This window comes from Triplophysa rosa, linkage group LG19 (assembly GCF_024868665.1).
Source record: "Triplophysa rosa linkage group LG19, Trosa_1v2, whole genome shotgun sequence".
NCBI classification, from domain to species: domain Eukaryota; kingdom Metazoa; phylum Chordata; class Actinopteri; order Cypriniformes; family Nemacheilidae; genus Triplophysa; species Triplophysa rosa.
Window position 1 is genome coordinate 5,565,892 of NC_079908.1, and position 20,278 is coordinate 5,586,169.

Here is a 20,278-nt window from a genome sequence, read left to right on the forward strand (position 1 = left end):
TTCCTGTCTGGGGTTGAGACTGCCGGGCTCCCTTCCGGGGTCAAGGCCGCCGGTATCCCGTTCCAGCCACAGATCCCCGCCGGCAGTCCAGCAGGCACTCCCGCCGGCATTCCAGCCAGCATTCCTGTCCGGTCCAGCAGCGCCGGCATCCTGTCCTGTTCCCACCACAGATCCCCGCCGGCATCCCAGCTGGTACTTCCGCCGGTATTCCAGTTCGGTGCAGCTGGCATTCCAGTCCGGTGCAGCCGGCATTCCAGTCCGGTGCAGCCGGCCATCCAGACTGGTGCAATCGGCCATCCAGTCCTTCCCAGCCTTCAGAGAGCGCTGCCCAGCCATAGCTGGCATCCAGTCCGTGTCTGCCGGCAGTGTATGTCCCATTCATCAATTCTAAATCAGCCACCAAAATGTTTCTAAATCGAGGAAAATCCTTGATTTTATTGATTAGCATCAATTTGCAATCAAAACGTACAATGAACAAGACTAATTCTGCAGTCACACTAGACTTTGAACATGCAAAATTCATTCGGACGGTGCTGTAAAATCAATTTCTGTACCGAGAGGCCACGTTGCGGCGTTTTGATCTGCTATTGATATCACGCGTTCACATGACGTGAATTTGCAAGTCAGAGTTCAACCACTCGAACTTTGCTACGCAGCAAAATGTGACCCTGGACCACAAAACCAGTCTTAAGTAGCACGGGAACATTTTTAGTAAAAGACAAAAATACATTGTGTGGGTCAAAATTATCGATTTTTCTTTTATGCCAATTAAATCATTAGGATATTAAGTAAAGATCATGTTCCATGAAGATATTTTGTAAATTTCCTACCTTAAATATATAAAAACTTTATTTTTGTGAGTGGATGGTCTGTCACAGTGCCCCTGATTAACAACTTCAAAGGCAATTTTCTCAATATTTTGATTTTTTTGCGCTCTCAGATTCCAGAGTTTAAAATGGTTGTATCTCAGCCAGATATTGTCCTATTCTAACAACTCATACATCTATAGAACGTTTATTTATTCAGCTTTCAGATTATGTAAAAATCTCAATATCGAAAAATTGACCCATAAGACTGCTTTTGTTGTCCAGGGTCACAGATATCTTCGGACGAGTTTGTGTTCCCGGTCTGACGCATTCGCATGCGTATGAATGGAAGTCAATGGAACGGAAAGTCAAGTGACTGCGGCTTAAAGAAGGATACAGTTATGCGGGCATTTGCCCAGACATCCTAAGCCTTATCGCCAAAATCACACCCATCCTACGTGTTGAAATACTATAGATTTCAAATATCGCCCTTGAGCCAAATGAAAATGCCATTTCTGTGAACTCTAATATGGTTCTCATATGCTCTTGTAATGTTTCAGCACTTAGAGACTTCTAGAAGGACTTAATAATGACATTAAGAGAGCAGAGGAAGTTTTGTGTGTGCCTCATGTCTAAGCAGGTGAAAATGTGAAGCACTCATGTTCTTCTAGTACAAGAACGTCTTCAGAAAGCCCGTAAGAGTCCAGCATATCAATTCCAATGTGGACCCAATCTGATCTCAGACGTAGCAATCTTGTGTGTGAATTTGTACTACGTAACATACAAAAATAACCAACTTTTAATAAAAAACACTCTAAATTCTAACAGCAAATGGTCCATATTCACTTAAAACATATTTTGTGTCCTCCAGAAGCTAAGCTTCCGTCTGTTTTTATGATTGACAGGTAGACAGACAGGTAAACTAAAGGGCATCTGGAGGTTTTGATAAAGCTGCCTTCATTCTTATTCAGCGTTTCAGTGTGCTCCTCTGTGGTAACTTGCATTTTCACCAACGCACACTCTCCGTCTCTAGACCTCATATGCATTTTCGGGCCACGTGGGATGCCATTTGCATTAGAAAGCCGAATACAATCACTTTAATTTTTAACAAGACATTTTGAATGTGCCACAAAGGCAGAATCTCGGCAACTGACGGCGCTCACGAAAGGAAAGAAAAAAGGAATTATTATGCAGGGAATTAAAGGAAAGCCGGGGTTCACGCCGCGCTGACATCAATCTGCTGTTGCGAGCCTCGCGGAGAGGGAGAAATGCACCGCATCCATGTTTCCGACAAAAATAACATTAAAGTATATCTGCTGTTAATCTTGCATATTGATCAAGGTCAGCGTTGAGGAATTAATCATGAGTAGCACGCTATACATCAAACGGTCATAAATAAATAAACAGCTCGTACGGTGTAGCGCGTCTAGGCCGGGGTCAATACCTCATTAGTGGGGGGTGTCTATGAAAACAACGATTATTTTGAACAATGAAACTGGATGTGAACCAAAGGTTGTTTTTATTAGGATTATGTTCGATTGTCACTGGCCGTGATGAAATATCTTTGACTTGTCGAGCAAAATATTAACATGATGTTGGCGATGGTCGTCTTTTATAAAAAACAGGCGACGAAAAGAGCAATACAACTTACCTAAAAAGTCATCTGAAACAAAAGCCGAAGTTGATGGACAGAGATCTTCCAGACAGTTTGTGATTGTAATTGAAACATGACAGCGAGAAAAGGTGCAGTAATACAACAAACCTCTTCAGTTTAATGCCTACTTTCCATCGATACTAGATGTCTGCACAAAAGATCTTGGAGGCCAAATTGTTTCCATTTTGATATAATTGTTGCTCAAATTTCACACTTATGTAGCCGGAGTTAAACAAGGCACCAGGAGTTCTATCAACCCCGTGTCAGGTCTCTGTGGGAAACTCTCATTTATTGTGCTTAATATGGTGATCTGCAAACTTAATTATTCCATTTTCCTCCCTCTTCTTCTCTCTTCTTTGCTGAGGGCACTCGCCTCCTAACCAGCTATTGTGTTTAGTGGCACTCATGACTGGCACAGCCGATGCCCAGTGGGCTTTCAGAAGAGGGTTCTCTTAACGGCTTTAGGACCTGCCAAACACGTGTCATGTTTTACACCTTTTATCAATGGCTTGCCACAGCAACCCTATTAAACCACGTGGTCCCGAACCACCAGTAGCACACGGGTTGAGTGTTAAGTAGTGAAATGAATCGGGGCTAATTCTCCAATGTTTCAATTAATCGAGTGCTGAATACTCATGAGGTAAATACTTTGTCATTGTTTGATCCGAGCACTTTATGAGTCTTCAGAAACAAAGTTTCATTAGGCAACAGAGAAAAGCTTTCTGTAACGGTGGTACGGTATTACCATTGACATCTGCCGTAGTCTTTGGAGATTACCTGATCATTTGTGGGCCAGGTGTCACAAACAATTACACCCACCCCGTCCTGTCTCAACAGTCCTGCATACTGAGGCCAAACCCCCACTTCCCATTTTCATCCCACCCATATGTCTTTAATCGTCTCACCTTCAGAAACTCATTTAAGCTGCTTTCCTTTAGGGAGTTTATTAACACTCGGCTTGTGAGAAACAGGTGATTGTCAACTCTGCTTGACTAACCACTATAATGAAGGTTTAATTATCTTCAGAATATGCCTTTATGGCACTTTTCCACTGCATAGTACTGCACGGTATGGTGTGGTACAGCTCAATTTTGGGTACAGTACCACCTGATACTTTTTTTAGTACCACCTCAGTTGAGGTTCCACGCGTACTGTACCGATACCAAAATGTGACGTGTTTACACACAGATCACTGATTGGGCGGAGAGAATCATTACCAGCGTCATTGGATTTGCATCACGTGAATACGCATTTTAATACATAATATTGACATTTCGTTATATGCTTCGAGCAAAGTTCAACTCTAATGCTGCTCCTACTTCGTTAAATTGTCCTACACTACTGTACACAGTTATCTTTTTGTTAATCTAACAGTGTTCAAAGACTGAAAGTTCAGTAGTTCTGTAGGCCAATAACACAATTAAACATCTGCTTCACCATCCCAGAACAGATGTTTACACCTATAAACATAATTCACATCATAGCAAAAGCTCAGTGCGTCAAATGTGGCAACAAATGTGAACCAGTGATCAGCATTTTAACAAAAATTTAATTTCATAACAAAGAGTAAAGAGTGGCAGGCCAAATAAGATTGCATCATTTCATTTTGATGCAATCGGACTTGTTTTAGAATGTGGTTTGTTAAGTATTTAGCAACGGCATTAGAACCTATAGGCCTATGAATATAAACCATAAGCTGTCACGTATTTGACTGATGGAAGTGGCCTCCTGGTGTGGATATTAAGCAACCTTCTTGGCTAAAACAAGCTAAATACCCCCAAAACCACAGATGGCTATTAAAGAATGATGTTGACATAAAGATGAGGTTAAATGCACAGACGGTAAGGTGGGGCACAGTTACTGTGTACCCTTTACTGTTTCAATTCCTCAATTTGATCTGGCCACACATCCTTCAAAGGGCATTCGAGTCAAAGCAGGAATAAAACAACTATTTCTTACATTTTTAAGATAATGTGAGTGGTGTTTGCTAAGGTAAAACCTGAGTTTTACGGCTGGTTGCTAGGGTGTTTTGAGGTGGTTTCTAGGGTATTTTCAATGTTGTTGCTTGCTGGATCAGTTGATAAAGAGCACATCTCAAATCACAATGATATTTATGTTTTATTTAACATTTATTTAGCACTTTGAATTTCATAAAATAAAAATAAATGATCGTCCAAATAATTTTCTATTTTTCAATATTTACGTCATTCTATTTTGTATGATGGGGTACACGAGAGCTACATTAAGTTAAAAAGGTGGTATTTTCACTATAGAGCAATAAAATCCACACAGAGACTGAAATACTAAAATTGTTGCTGTGCGATGTACAGCAAGTCCATTCACTAATAAATTATAAAATGCCAAAAGAGATTGAAATTAACCAGAAAAAGGGGCAGTGTTTTCCAAACATTTGAATACAGATAGTGTTGATTGATCAATAAAAATACTAATAGCTTCTTGTTTTAAAGGGATAGTTCACCCAAAAAAGAAAATTCTGTCATCATTTACTCACCCTCGAGTTGTTTCAAACCTATATAAATGTCTTTGTACTGTTTAACAAAAAATATATTTTAAAGAATGTGTGAAACTACACAGTTCTAGGGCCCCAGAACTGTTTGATTGCAAACATTTTCCTAATATTTTTTTGTGTTCAGCAAAACAACAAAATGTATACAGGTTTGGAACATCTTGAGGGTGAGTAAATGATGACAGAATTTTCTTTTTTGGGTGAACTGTCCCTTCGAAGGGATGATTTTAAGGGAATCGTTTATATAAATCGCTCTCTTCCTCTTCTCAATTGCTCTTAAAACGAATCAATATTATGTCCCATTTAAAATTCAGTTTGTGTCTATGGCTGGCTAATACCCCTTTTGTTTTCTTTCAAAACTAGCCACTTGGGCTTCGCTTAATACTATCACATGCATACAAGTGCAAATCAGGATTAGCCATCATCCGCTCAGGCCCGTTCTCCCGGGTGACCAGCGCACTTCTGGTGGCACCTACTGAGATCCATAATGTCGAGCAGCTGTTTTAGACATCTGGACACAGGTGTGGAAGTGCAGGATGATGCTCAACCCATGATGCAATGCTGACGGTTTCCAGTATGACTGCATTACAGAGGTCAAAAGATCATCTCCACTAGCAACAAAGAAATAAGGATTAGCTTTGTAACATAGGAGGCCCTTTTTGTCTGCAGCGAATGCTAATGGAACACACACAACAAATGGGAGGTGATGGGCTGTCAGATTAGGGTGTCTCGATGCTGTGAATAAATTAGATTCTGAAGGGCAGATGGTATTTAGATATTTCGTAGGTATGATCTAACATATATATGTGTTTTGGTTATTTTAGGCACTATTAAGTCGCACTATGTTTGTGTTTATATAAATAACTACAGTGACTTTTGGCCTTCTTTAGGTATGATGCTTTAGGACCAAAAGAGGGCAGCATAGTTCTGTATGAGAATTATAAGCGCAGTCACCTTGTTTTAAGAGAATTTTGTCCCCTGAGAGCAGGATTGATGTTGATGTTAAGAAACAGTAGCCTATTATTGTTTATGATGGTCATGTTTAATTAAAACAAACAATACATTTTTTTTTTGCTAAGGCAGTAGAAGAGAGATGTATTAATCTGAAAATTCCTGATCTGAATGCCAGGATGACCCAAAATACATCTAAATCTTTCAGTGCAAATTGTTGTCGTAGTAGATTTCATGAAATGAATTGCGTAAACTTTACTTAATAAAATTGTGTTCTTATTTATATAATTATTGAGCGAATTTAACTTAATTTGATCATGTTCAACCCACTTAAACTTGTTTTTTTCGTTGTTAATGTCACTAAATGAGTAGTGAATTTAGAGTTCCCAGCATGCTTTGCATGTGGCTGCATTACGGAGTAATTTTTGTGATAAAAGTGTTATTTTATGTGCTTTACAATAAAATGAAAGACTTGATAGCGTTTATTGTTCAGTTGTCTTTAAGATTTAGAAGAGATTCTGTTTGTATCTATCGTTTAGAAGAGTGGAGCTTGGGCTTAGGCTATGAGAGAGCTCATGATGTGTGTTTCTTCACTCAGTGAACAGTAATGGTCCTAATGCCAGTTCTTAGACAACTCTCAGCTTATTTGTACATCATGTATGTTGTAAACAATAATAAATGTTAAACCGAAGTTAAAAAAAGAACAAGAAGTTAATTCCAATGCTCAAATTAATAGTTTTTGATTTATTTAGGCTTATCATGTGACATGTACTTAATTAATTTAGGTAATTTTACATGATTTATTCATGGGATATTGCATAAAAAATATGCTTTAAAAGTACTTACTAACTATTTTGTGAAATATTGTTACTACAATTGTAAAGTTAATAGCACATGTCATGTTTACAGTGTATCCTGTCGCAATCAGTTTTCATTTATTTACATTTTGTATGGATTTATCAACTTTAAATTACAGGACACTATCTGTGGACTACCAATATATCGCACATTATTTGAGGAAACAATAGCCTATTTTAACAGAAGTGCCTGTGATTCATCTAATAATGTAGGTGCCATGATGTATTTATATGAATCAGTTATAGGTTTTTAACTTTTTTTGGTTGAAAGTTACTTTTGTGCAGCTACAAAAACTCTCTGGGTTTTTAAGCACAATATATTCATTTTGTTAAAAGTTATAGTAAGTGAAAATATAAAAAAGTGAAATTGTAAGTGAAATATTTATCCGTTAAACTTGGTTAAATGCGAAAAAGGCAGTTATTGAGGAAGTACACAGTGTTTAAAATAGTTCCTTATTTTAAATGGTAAGCTTAATATAATCATTTATGTCAAGTCTGATTTTGCAGGAAATATCTGTTTGACTTCATTTGACTTTAAACCATGTGAGGAAAATAACAGTGTAACTAACTTGCATTGTTATGCTTCAAACAGAGATGGCGACAGAGTGAGAAAAGCTACAAATTGTAACAAAACATTTAAGCCGGCCTGGTGCCCCGAAGACCGCTCCGCTGACCCCTGTTGGTAGTCAGGGAAACCCAGATTTATCCAATCAAAATTTTGGGAATCAAATGTTTTGAATGAATTGTTTACATATCAATATTGTAAATAAGCTTTACACATTAAAGAATCAAACATACATCACTTACTGCTTTCACTTGTGTGAAACTAAACATTGCGTCTGCTCTTACCAAAGCGTACGTCTAGACATTATCCATCGTGTCTGACCACTTCAGTGTTGCTTATCAGTGTTGCATTCATACAGTACCTCCACGTTGCCAGCGGGACAGCGCGCAGCGTCGTGCGTGGCAGATGTGGCACAGTGGCGTCTGCCGCTTCCGACTGTACATCTCTGTATGATGTGACTGAAGAGATGAAAGGCGAGGTTGTTGCCGTGGCGGTAATTACCGCGGATACAAACGGGAACAAAAAGCTGCTTTGTTTGCCATTCTGTCACCCAATCAGCAGGGAGGCGTAAATCTATCTGATACATCTGACACATTTATCTAAACGTTTTTTTATCTCCTTACAAACTAATGATATGTAATGAATTTGATGTTATGTGGATAACATCATATACTATTGGTGTTCGAAACGGTCGTGAGTTCGATCGTGGGAACAACCGTGCTGATGAAAAACATATACCTTGTGTGCACTTTAAATTAAAGCCAAATGCATAAATGCAAAATGTAGATTGCATGTAAATCAACTGCACTACAGTCAGCCAAAGTTCAGGAACCTGAAATGAGATCCGGTGTGTTTGTGCCGCTTGCCTAACGAAAGACTGCAATTAAACGATAAGAGCAACACAAGTCAACAAACACCTTATTAGTTTATTGGGGCCGCCGTCTTCCAGTCATTGATATGCTCAATAAATAAATAAACCCTCTTGTTTTATCCGTTCCTTCTTGGTTTCCTCTGAAGTCTGGATGTAAGTGGTCTACACCCAGATTTAATGAGAGTGAGAGGTGTCACGTAGCATTGAATGATTGACTGACAGTGTGCCTGGACGAACTGATGAGCTTTTAAATAGCTACCTTATTTAGGATGATCATTAGCTGGTGTCAGGTTTGAGTTGTTCGGTACCTGATGCAATCACCAGCAACTATTAATTGCAAGCTGTCGTAAGTGGAAGCTTGCTAAAACGTCTGTTCTGCTTGTTTTTTCGTCAACGTAATGAAGTCTTTATCAGTTCGCCTGCTTCCTTACTTCAGGATTGTGTACTTTATATCCTTCTCTGTATAATTTTGCTGTTTTGCTGCTTTTTGATGTCACTTATCAGTGTTGTTTTAGTCCTCGCTGAGACTAAAACTAATTCAAAAACTATTGATCTAAGGCACCCAAAGAAAACAATTAAGGCGATGTGAACGGAAGTGAAAAGAGATGTTGAAAATGAAAATCAGCAAAAATAAATCAAAAGAGTATCATTAAGTATTCATCACAGCATGTGGGAGAAGACGTCCCATCTCCAGATGGTGATATGGCATGTGATGCTACAAGAAGTTACTGATATTAAATGAACACGTGCTGGGTACAAGAAGGTTTAAAGATGATAATAAATATGACCTGAAGATGAGAAGCGAGGTCTCAGGTGTGTTTCATGTAACACACCTTCATAAACAAGTTTCATAAACTTATCAACCAAGTTTCTCCTTAAATTGCTTATAGGAGAAATAAAAATAGAAACAAACGAGATCACTGTTAATTACATTAAGAATATGCAGCTGTAAAATTACATGCATTGATTCTATAGGTAAAATCATCTGGATTTAAAAGTCAATTTGATCAACAATGTTTGAGTTCATATTAAAATGTTCAGTAAAGTGATTTTGAATGGCAAACATGGCAAATCTGAGCTCAGTTTGTGACATTTCTTCTGATACTCTTATAGAGACTTTTTTGACACTTCTGGCTCTTTTTCTGAGGAGAATAGCTTAGACACAGGAGACTTAAGCAAAACTTACTATTTTGCTCTGATCTCCCCAACATGGGAGATATTAAAGAGATCTCATGATTTTTTATTCTTATGGTGATTTGACTTCATGTTGGATTTATTGTTATCATGAGGTTAAAACTCACATTGTTGTATCTGAAAATGATTTGTTTCATGTCACTAATGCTTTTAATATAAAAATGACTTGGCTTTGTTGTCATCTCATCTCATCATCTCATCTCATGAAATACCCAATAAATTCAGGCAACGTTCTGTTGATTTCTCAAATATTTCATAACTATAACTGCTAAAAGCAAAAACATTAATTAAACTAAAATAAAATCAATAAAATAAAAAAATGTAACTTGCCATAAACTAAACTGTAACTAATCTTAATTTTTTTTAAATAAATTAATCAAATGAATTCATAAAATATACAAATGAATAGTTTTCCTGAAAACTAATCTATAACTTATCTTATAAAATAATAAATAAATTAATTTAAAAAATAAAATAAAATTGACAGTGTTCCTGTAGCTCAATTGGATTACATTAGCAGCACAAGTCATCGGTTCAGCCCTATTGGGTCACACATACTACCAAAAATGTACCTTGAATACACTGCAAGTTGCTTTGTTTATAAGCGTCTGACAAATGCGAACGTAAAACGAATTTGAACCTGCAAAACTATACCAACCCTGGTCCACTGTTTTCCAGCAGTTCCTAGTAGAAACAAAGACGTCTGCTATTCAAAAATAGCCCCGTGTGCAGCTGCCGCCCATTCTCTATCAGTTAACCCCTCAATCAAGACTCTGGTCCTGGGTGGGCTGCCCTACTTCCACCCTCAGTGATCAGCACTGGAGACGAGCCAAGTCCCAACTTCCCCCAACCTGACCAGTCGTCCCGAAGGTTAATGTGGGCCCAGTCTCCACTCGATCGGCTCTCATTACTAATGTTCGGGGGTATGGAATATCCAATTGCTCCCAATTGGGCAAACGGTGCGAGACTTTGTGCCCGAAGCGAACGGCTCCGTGGAAATAATTATCAGCGGTCAGCCAGCAGGTCAGTACCACATGTTCGCACATACTGAAGGACATGTAGAAACAAGGCCGTGACTATAGGTCCAAGACAGCTGATAATGTTTTAAGCACCGGTGAGGTCTTTATATTGTTGCCCCAGACATTGTCAAAGCATGCCTTGTGCTTGCTAATGCTGTGTGACAGCGATATTAGATATTTCCATAGCTAGCAACAAGGGAATGTTTTAATGCTTAGCCAAGATAAGCCGTGCTTGTAGAAATTTAAACAACACATGCGGTACAGGGTGGGTTGGGTGTAAGAAACAGGTTTTGATAGGAAGGCAACAAACACACGTACATAGGGACACATGGGCAGATGCAGGGCACACTACACCCTACGGCACGATTGGGTGATTCGGGATGTTTAGAAAAGGGGGGCGAGAAATTGGACTTATTGAAATACTCTGTCATTACAAGCCTCATTATAATAGCAATAAGGTGATCTTAGATAAGAAAGAAAGCTGGAGGAACTGACATGGAAACCCAGATAAAGATCACATCTATTTCCACTGATTGGAGCCAAAACACTAGTCATTACACGCAGGCCACTATATTCCAATTACAGACTATTTGGGCTTTTACACAAACGAATGGGGTTGCGACAACTAATCTTGCTTGTTGTTTCTGTCCGAAGTGTGCGTAATTGTGTCGGCCTCATTGTTGCTCCCGGCGCGCATTTACAGATTTATAGTTAACAGCATTTGGAAGTGAGTGAGTAAAGCTATGAGTATTCCAATGGCTAGCGGTTGTATGATCATCCAACGGAACGACGAAATTAATTGAAGTTCAGCGTGACTATCAGCTTCCCACCCCGTGGCCCACCCACCTAAAAGTTTTTCGTAAAAAAAGAGTCTGGCGGAAAAACACTTTAGGAGTGAAAAAAAGGTGGAAATACACATCACATCCCCCTTATAAACCATCCTCACCTTGGAATGACAAAAGCATTTTTCGAAACCTGTTAAAAACATTTCATTTCCAGGTGAAATTGCAGTAAATTGGGCCCATGGGCTTTCACAACACTCGGCAGTGCTGTGCATACGTTTCCATACCTGCCGAAGTCTCGTATTTTGTGTTTTTGTGAAGCTGTTTCTGGGAGGCAATACAGAATATTAATATTCAATGAGGATGTGATTTTTTACCTGTTGACAATGATAATCTGTCTTTGTTTTAGGAAAATCACATATTAAATGATAATGTGTTGTAGTGCCTACTTCTGGTCAATGTAGTAAATTATATGAAAATTTACAAATGAAAAGTGTTTGGTTGATTATGTTCTCTTTGATAGGCTGCAAATAAAAGTCTGATATCAGTGTAAAAAATAGTTTCACATTAGGTCATGTTATGTATTGATAAAGAAACACTCATCAAACTGAAATAATATTATTAAATGATGATAATGATGGTGCATTGCATCATAGTAACTACTCTTAAAGGAACAGTTCAACCAAAAAAATTAACTGTCTTCATTTACTCACCCACAAGTGGTTCCAAATCTGTATAAATGTCTTTGTTCTGATGAACACAGAGAAATATGTGATCCTGGACCACAAAACCAGTCTTAAGTGCACGGAAAAGCCAACAAAACATTGTATGGGTCAAAATGATATGTTTTTCTTTTATGCCAAAAATCACTAGGATATTAATTAAAGATCATGTTCCATGAAGATATTCTGTAAATTTCCTACCGTAAATCCATAAAAACGTTATTTTTGTGAGTGGATGCAGCAAAAAAATGGCCAGAAACACGCCTACAAACTTGCTCTTTGCGAATTACCCACTCAAGTTTGGTATCTACTGTATGTAAAGCTCAGAATTTCTGCTTTCAGGTTTATCTACTCTCCACAACGTCATTACAGCGGTAAGCCAATGAAGAACGTTAAAACAAACCTGTTTCTTCTTAGCAACGGCCAGCTACAGTGCCTCTGATGGACAACTTTAAAGGCCATTTTCTCAGTATTTAGATTTTTTGCACCCTCGGATTCCAGAGTTGTAAATTTTGCATTTCGGCCAAATATTCTCCTATCCAACAAACCATACATCAATAGAAAGCTTATGTATTCGGCTTTCAGAAAACTGACCCATAAGACTGGCTTTGTTGTCCAGTGTCACGTATATTTGGAAGAATGCTTGTAACCACTGTAACAGTTCTTGACCACCATTGACTGCATAGTAGAAAAAAATGCTTTATTAATTTCTTTGCTCTGTTGAACACACAAAAAATATATTTTGACGACTGTAGGAAACCAAACAGTTCTGGGGCACTTTTGACTACCATTGTCATTTTTCCTACTATGGTAGTAGTCAATGGAGGTCATTCTGAATTTTAACTGGTTGACACATCTTTAATGTCTTCTACTAACACCAGTGTGACTGTCCTCCAGTAACCCTTCCAGTCGACTGTAATTTAAGAATTAATCTATCTATAGATAATTAAACCTCATACTGGCCTCCAAGTTGCTGGAGCAGATGCCATGCTTCACCGAATTTCTTGCCGTTGTCGCATTCCGCTCACCTGTTAGCCTCGTGTTTAACAGCATCCACCCGTCGTTAGCACCTGTCACACTCCCACCCCGTGCCAGCGCTGGACCCCAGTAAAAGAGAAACATAAAGGGGAAGATCCGCCACATGTGCCTTGGTGCTAGTGACGGGGCTCGAGCAAGTGATGACAGACACCCACCGCTACTGACAAGCTGCTTAACCAGACTGCACTCAGAGGTTCACAGAGCTACCAGGAAGACAAAAAAACCAACACACACAGATGCACTTTAGTGAATATACTGTACCACATGCCTATGCAGGGGGTCTATTGAAAAATAAAAACATTTTGAAAGTTAGGATAGTTAATAAAAGCAACAAACTGAATAATAACAATAAAATGTATTAGAAAATACAAAATAGCTGTAAAACATATTTTGACGTTAAAAAGCCTGAACATCACTGCAAAATGCCAAACCAAGAGTTTTTATTTTGAAGAAAACACAAGCATATTTTCAAGTACAACTTTTTATAAAAGTAAGCAAAAATAAATGCATAAATGGAGTAACATATTTAGAGGGTTAAAGCGTCTTTCCAAAATGGCACCGAAACCGTGTTTTCTGAGAGAAAGAGCCGTGTTGCCAGGATTTCATTTTAATCTGTGCAAATAAAAGAAAAAACAAGCAAGAGATTTGTTTAAAAAAAGTCATGAAATATGAACATTTGCTTTTACAGCAGGGTCTCTGGACGAAGAATTACTTTACGGCTAATGTATATTTTGTTGCGATAACTCACAGTGTTCAGATCCAGATTGTCAAATAACATCTTGTGAAAAACTCACTGAAAATGCGGAATGAGTAGCAACAATGTCATTGATAAATATTGTTTTCGACATAAGAATGCTGTGACTGTGTGAAAAAAAGGTAGTTATGTTAAAAACGCAATTACTGATAATTTGACTTAATAAATGTTAAATAAATTAATACATGAATCAAATCCGAATAATATTTTGTAATGTTAAACGACAACAATGCAGGTTTTTTTGATTTTGTAAAATACAACAGAAACCATAATACTGTACATCCATACTCCTGCATTTGTAGTTCTTCTTACTGTCTATCTCCAAATGAAACCGCTAAAAGCCATTTTTTTCTTTTGAATTCTCTTCAAAACTCAAGTATGCCATAGCCAAGCTTATCAATGTTCAAAGATGTGTTGACAGGTGTCGAATCTGAGATCATGCCATTAAAATGGTGGCATCCCGCCAGGAACGCCAAGTGTCCAGCGCTCGGGAGATTCGAAAGGTTAGCAGTTTAACATGAACTCAAAGGATCAGAGGTACTGATCAGAGTCAATGTAATTTGAAAGTAATGCAAATGTCAAGTGTGTCTAATTGTGTGGCACTTAGGGCCAATTAGAGTTAAACAATTGACTTTCGTGTTTGAACAGACCGTAATGTCATGACCTCATAGACCTGAACTTGACTATGGCCCATGCATGACGGCAGTGTAACTGCTAGCATGTGAAAGCTGTGCAGTGTGTTAACCTCACTTTCCGATCTCAAAAGGTGCTATAGAGACAAACGTTAGAAGTAATGGCCTTTAGTCACCTTGACCCCTGTACCAGACCAACACAATATCACAGGATTTCGTAACTATTTTACGAGGTGGCTAAATCGTATGAAATCGTACAATGTTATTCGTATGTTTGAGTACGATGTGCTTTCAGTGATGTAAGGTTTAGCGGTGGGGCTTCAGCATTGCTTTTTCTAATAATCGTACATTTTTGAACGATTAACATTGTACAAATTCATATGAATTAGCCACCTCGTAAATAGGAACCATCTTAGGGTTGTGGAACGACTCAAAGGAGAGAAAAAAAATGGCAGATTTTTTATTCGTTGGTGAACTCACCCATGATTAAGTTGTGGTGATCATGTGTTACAGGTTTGAGTCCAGCTGTTTGTGTGTCCAGAAACGACATATATCTCTGTGACCAGTTGATAAACTGCCGTAACGAAAACCTAGAAATTCCCCGCAAGACATTAGGCTTTTATTACTGTCAATCATGTAATAAGAGCTGACTTGAAACAGCAGTGAATCTGACTAAGGCACATAGAGTTTTCAGCACACGCCTCTGGGGAAGGAGTACGAGTCAACTCAATACACAATACAATAAAGAACAAAACACAAAACAAATTCAACATACCTGTGGGATTTCTTATTTCTGTCTCCAGCTGATGATAAAAAGAGAGAACAGTTGTTGTTTCATGAAGTATATTTAAATAGTCCACAAGTGTATCTCACAAAATCATGTTATCAAATCATGTAGGCTAACAACCCCCCCCAAAAAAATCATAATAGGCCTACTTATAATATTTTGCATGAACAAAGAATTAAAACATCACAAAGGCTATGATTTTGTCATTATGACTTTATATTAATTGCAATTCAGCTCATTACTGTAATTCATTTTAATGCTAAAATTATAATAAAATTGTGATATATTTGTTCAACCTTAAAAATATCACACTTGTGCATTACAAATAAATAATTTTGTCAGTTATCATCATTGTATTCCCTTTGCATTTTTAACTTTAGTTTATATACCATCTCAAGCATCTCTATTAACATATGTGTTCTTTTTGTGTACCTGAACCCTTTCACCTGAAGTGATCGTCATGCATTATAAACGTAACACGCACGCGAGCTCGCGCACACACATATTACACATTAAAAGACGAGCCGCGAACAAACACAACCGCCAGGAATTGAAGTCCTGTCCAGGAACATCGCGTGGGGGAAGATGATGTTATTTTCCCACTCAACACACACAATGATTGGCACCCCAAATCCATTCTCTGACTCTCCGGGGCTTGTTACCTTTGACAACTCTGTTTCAGGTTCGCCTGAGCGTACTCGCGTGTTTGTAAGCGCAAGTTTTCGGGGGTGGGGTACTGTAAGAGCATGTTCCATTTGGAGGCGGAGGCCAGAAAGGCAAACACTACACAGTAGTTGCCATTGCGACTAACTATGTCCGCCTTTGTAACACGAGACTCTGTGACAGCTTTTGCGCGCCAAACTAAAAGGCCGTTTTACAGCTGTCAGGAGCTGACAGCCATTACCCCTGCTTACACACGGCTCTCAGTATGCACTGTCAGGCGCGCGGGAGACGCCGAAACTCCCTACCTGTTTCAGCTGCGGCAGCTATCATTTCCACTCTAATTAGCTACACTTCTCTTCGTCGCGCAAAAACAAAGACACCTTCTATTTTTGGCCCCATATATATATATATATTCTGACGTCTTTGTGTCTCCTCCGCATGTTTCGCGCTTTCTTCCTCCTCTCTTCTTTCTTTCGTGTGTTCTTTCCCTCCCCCATTCTCCTTGTTTGTTTGTCGGCAGAGCTGCGCATTTCATCACCCACTCCCTCCGCCGAGCGTGTGATTCCAACAGTCGTTAAACGAGACTTAAATTAATACAGACAACGGGAAACTTTTTCCCTAACACCTTCTTTTTCTTTTGTGGCGATTGTTATGCAGAGTTGCGTGAGGCGGAACGTTTTCTCCGTCAATGAAGGCCGTCTTTATTAAGCAAAATGCGAATAATAATGATTCCAGATGACCTGCATTGCAGTCTTGTTGGGTTAAAATCAAGTGTCACGTTCTTGTGTCTCCGAAACCTCCCAATTAGCATTCCAACCTGTAGCATGTTGCGTCAACGTAGCTTCAACAATACAATAAACGGTCATAACTGGTTAGCGTTAAACATCACCTGATGGGATGTCACGAAGACAATATTCTTTGTTTATTGGCTGATGAAATTTGAACGATTTTAAGGGCATAGCGATCATTATAACCAGGCTGCAAAGTTTAAAACTTCCTTAATGCGAGAAAAAAAGTCAGTTGCTTATACAAAACTGCCCAGCTAACAATTTTTGGTTCCCAGAAGGTTCTTGACATGTTAGTTTTTGGTTCCCAGGACGTTGTTTTTAAGGTTTGTTTTGGTTCCTCGGGAAAGTTTTCTTTAAGGAAATAGAACGTTCCCCTAACATTATATACCCCAGTCCATACCGGTTTAGCCAACGGTCTAAGGCTGAGACTAACGTTACCCTAACTTTGTTTTCCAGATTCTTCTGACCCCATGTATGTCAATTGAATACATTCCATGTTGTCTATAAGTCAAACACATCCCACGCAATATGAAGGAATAAATCAGTACATGCAATTTAGTTATTGTAGCGCCTATTGAATGAGCAATGTGGATATTTAGCGGCATCTAGCGGCGATGTTGCGAATTGCAACCAACGGCTCACTCCACCCCTCCCCCTTCCTTTTGAACGGCGGCTCTCACAGGACTCATGATGTCGTCACGTTTTCGCTACTCTCCTGAAGGAGATAACATATTTACGAAACGCGCTCCGTAGACCAGTTTTGTTTAGGGCTACTGTAGAAGCAACATGACGAATTCCGTGTAAGGGGACCCGGGGTGTATGTAGATAGAAGAAGGTCATTCCTCAAAAAACGATAGACTGGACCTTTAATTATTTGTTTTATTACTGATAATTTCCGATTTAAACATGTAGTTTTAATAAAACCGCACTTACCTCAACTGTCCCAATTGCACTTCATGGCTGTCATTATATTCTTCTTATTCAAAGCTAATTCAGAAGCTAATAAAAAACAATCTGACAAATACCAACAAGCACCAGCAAGTAAAAGATTTTTGGTAGAAAAACAAAATTCCACAATGACCAAAATCCACTTAAACAAATGTGTCTATGTGCACAATGGAACATTAACAACTGCCAGCTGAAATAGTCAGATGAATCTAGTGTTTATTAGCAAGATTTGTTTGTGTTTGTGAGCAAGTCTCCATGGGAGAAAACAAGCAAGTTTGCTCTGATGCAGGGTTTTGTAACACAAAAACATTGTGTCGCAATTTTCGCCTGTACAGTCTTCAGCTTTCTTTGACCCCCCCCAAAAAAACTGTATCTCTTTCCGAGATAAAAAGATTACACTTCCCCCTAACTTCCTCCATTCCATAAACACTTTTGCACAGGGAGAGAAAAATAACATGCAGGCGCCAAACTGCGGGCACTTCATACAGACTGCTGTGAAAATAAACCATGCTCCCCTGTTTGCACTGTTTCGTGTGCCAGCCCCTCACGCAGTCAGAGACGGCAGGGTTGCACTGTCATGGCAGCCTTGAGAAAGAAATAAACAAGAGCTAGAAAGGCGATGAGTGTTTGTGGGTCGGCTGGATAGAAGTATAAAGCTTTTTATTCTCTGCCAGGATGTGCCTGTAGATGCCAAGCGGAGTGAAGCAGCGATGATGAAACTGATATGCAGCTAGCGACATATAATGATTTAAACATCATCCAAACTAACCATAAGTATGATGAAAAGAAAACGTCACATTTGTTGTTTAGTGTTTTTTAGTGTAGCAGCCTCTAGAGAGTTTTTTATACAAGCTATGTCACAATCAAGTAAACAATATTTTTATAAAACAGAACTGTTTATAAAAGTAACTCTAAGGAATAAGGCTAAAATACATTTAATTTCATTGAAAACCAACTGACAACTGTAACAACATTGGCATAGCTTTTTGGGAATTGTTCTATTATATTTTTTACTTAAAAAATGTCAAATGTTAAATACTCCTTCCTTCATTTATCAGTCGCTCTGATTAAAGCGTCTGCTAAATGAATAAATATAAAATGTACATTTATGACACACAGTAAAAGCCAAAAGCGATGTACAGAGGGGCATATTTGCACAATGTTTGCTTTTAATGTCCCTCAGGTTTAATGAAACCATCAAAATATTGGCAGTGCAAAATGGAGAAAACTTGGTTAAGATATTTATTTCATTTGGCATTTATTCTGTATTACAAAAAACTACAAACGACAGTGTATCAGGGAACATGGATTTTATTCCAGTAAATGCATAGACAAACAAAAAGCTTACATTTAATCAAACATGATCAGTTATTCATATTTTGTTGATCCTCTTGATTTGACTACAGTAGTTTTTGGGCGGTCTTGACTCAACACTGTAAAAAACCATAAAATGATATTTTTGTAAAGTAAAATTGCACGTTTTTCATGCTATTTTACACCCGACTTATAAATGTGCAGTCTACTTTTAACATTTTTACTATATTTCAAAAATATGTGAAAATACGTAAGAGAAACATTATATAAACGTAATATAAACGTTTTATCAACGTTACATAAAACAATACTTCTATAAAAGCATGTGTTGTGGTATTTACCATTCTTCTTAATGCTGAGCTTCAGTTTACAGTGCACAACTACACAGCATGCAATGTTTGAATGCATTTTTAAATACGATTAAATAGAGGAAAAACACATCAATAATCACTTTTGGGCACTATTGTATATATGTTTCTTGGAATCCCATGGAAATACTATTATATTGATATGATGTACCATGGTATAGGCCTATATCAAAGACACAAGGTTTGCCATTTATGACCCTACAATGTTGCCACAACAGTCCAACATTTAGCTATCCATCCATCTGTCGGTCTGCGTCTGTCTTTACATCCCCATCATCTTGGCTCCATCCATCTACCTGTTTACCCATCCATCCTGCATGCTGTAATTTCTCTCTCTGCTTGTCTGTGTGCTGGTGGGGCCCCTGAGGTCTGTGAGGAGCAGCTGTTTCGCTCTAACAGTGTTATTCTGCCCGCGGCTCCTCAGGGACCCCAACCGTCTCGTTAATCAAAGCCTCTGTGAGCTTTAGCCAGCGCTGGTGCATCTTCCCCTGCCCCATCCATCATAAACCCCCGGCACTGCTGCGTGCGTGTGCACGCGCTCCTCCAGGTTTCAGAAATAAATTGAGACGCTACAAGAAGAAAGCAATTAAGGGAGGTCTTTGGTCTATCATTCACGGGCTAATGGATCAACCTTAAGAGGAATCTCTTATTTATTTATCTGTAGTGGAAATGGCAATAGTTTTGAGTATTGTGAAGTGTGAGGTTCCTCATACTTTAAGGGCCCGTCTGTCTTTCAAAAGAAATAAACGAGGGTCCGAATCTGGACGCGGGGCCTAAGGGAATTTATCACAGCCCGATGTGTGGAATTATGAGCAGGAGCTGACGGACGGTCAGTGAGAAGTTGAGAGAGCTTGAACTGAAGTCATGAGAACATTAGATGCACTTGTAGTCCCTCATAGTCACTTCAAAAACAACACTACGTTTGAAATCTTCCATCATTTACTTACTGTATGACTCTCCTTCCTCTGCAGAACACAAAATTAAGATATTTTAAAGGATGTTGGAAACCAAACCACGTTAGACCCCATTGACTTTCAT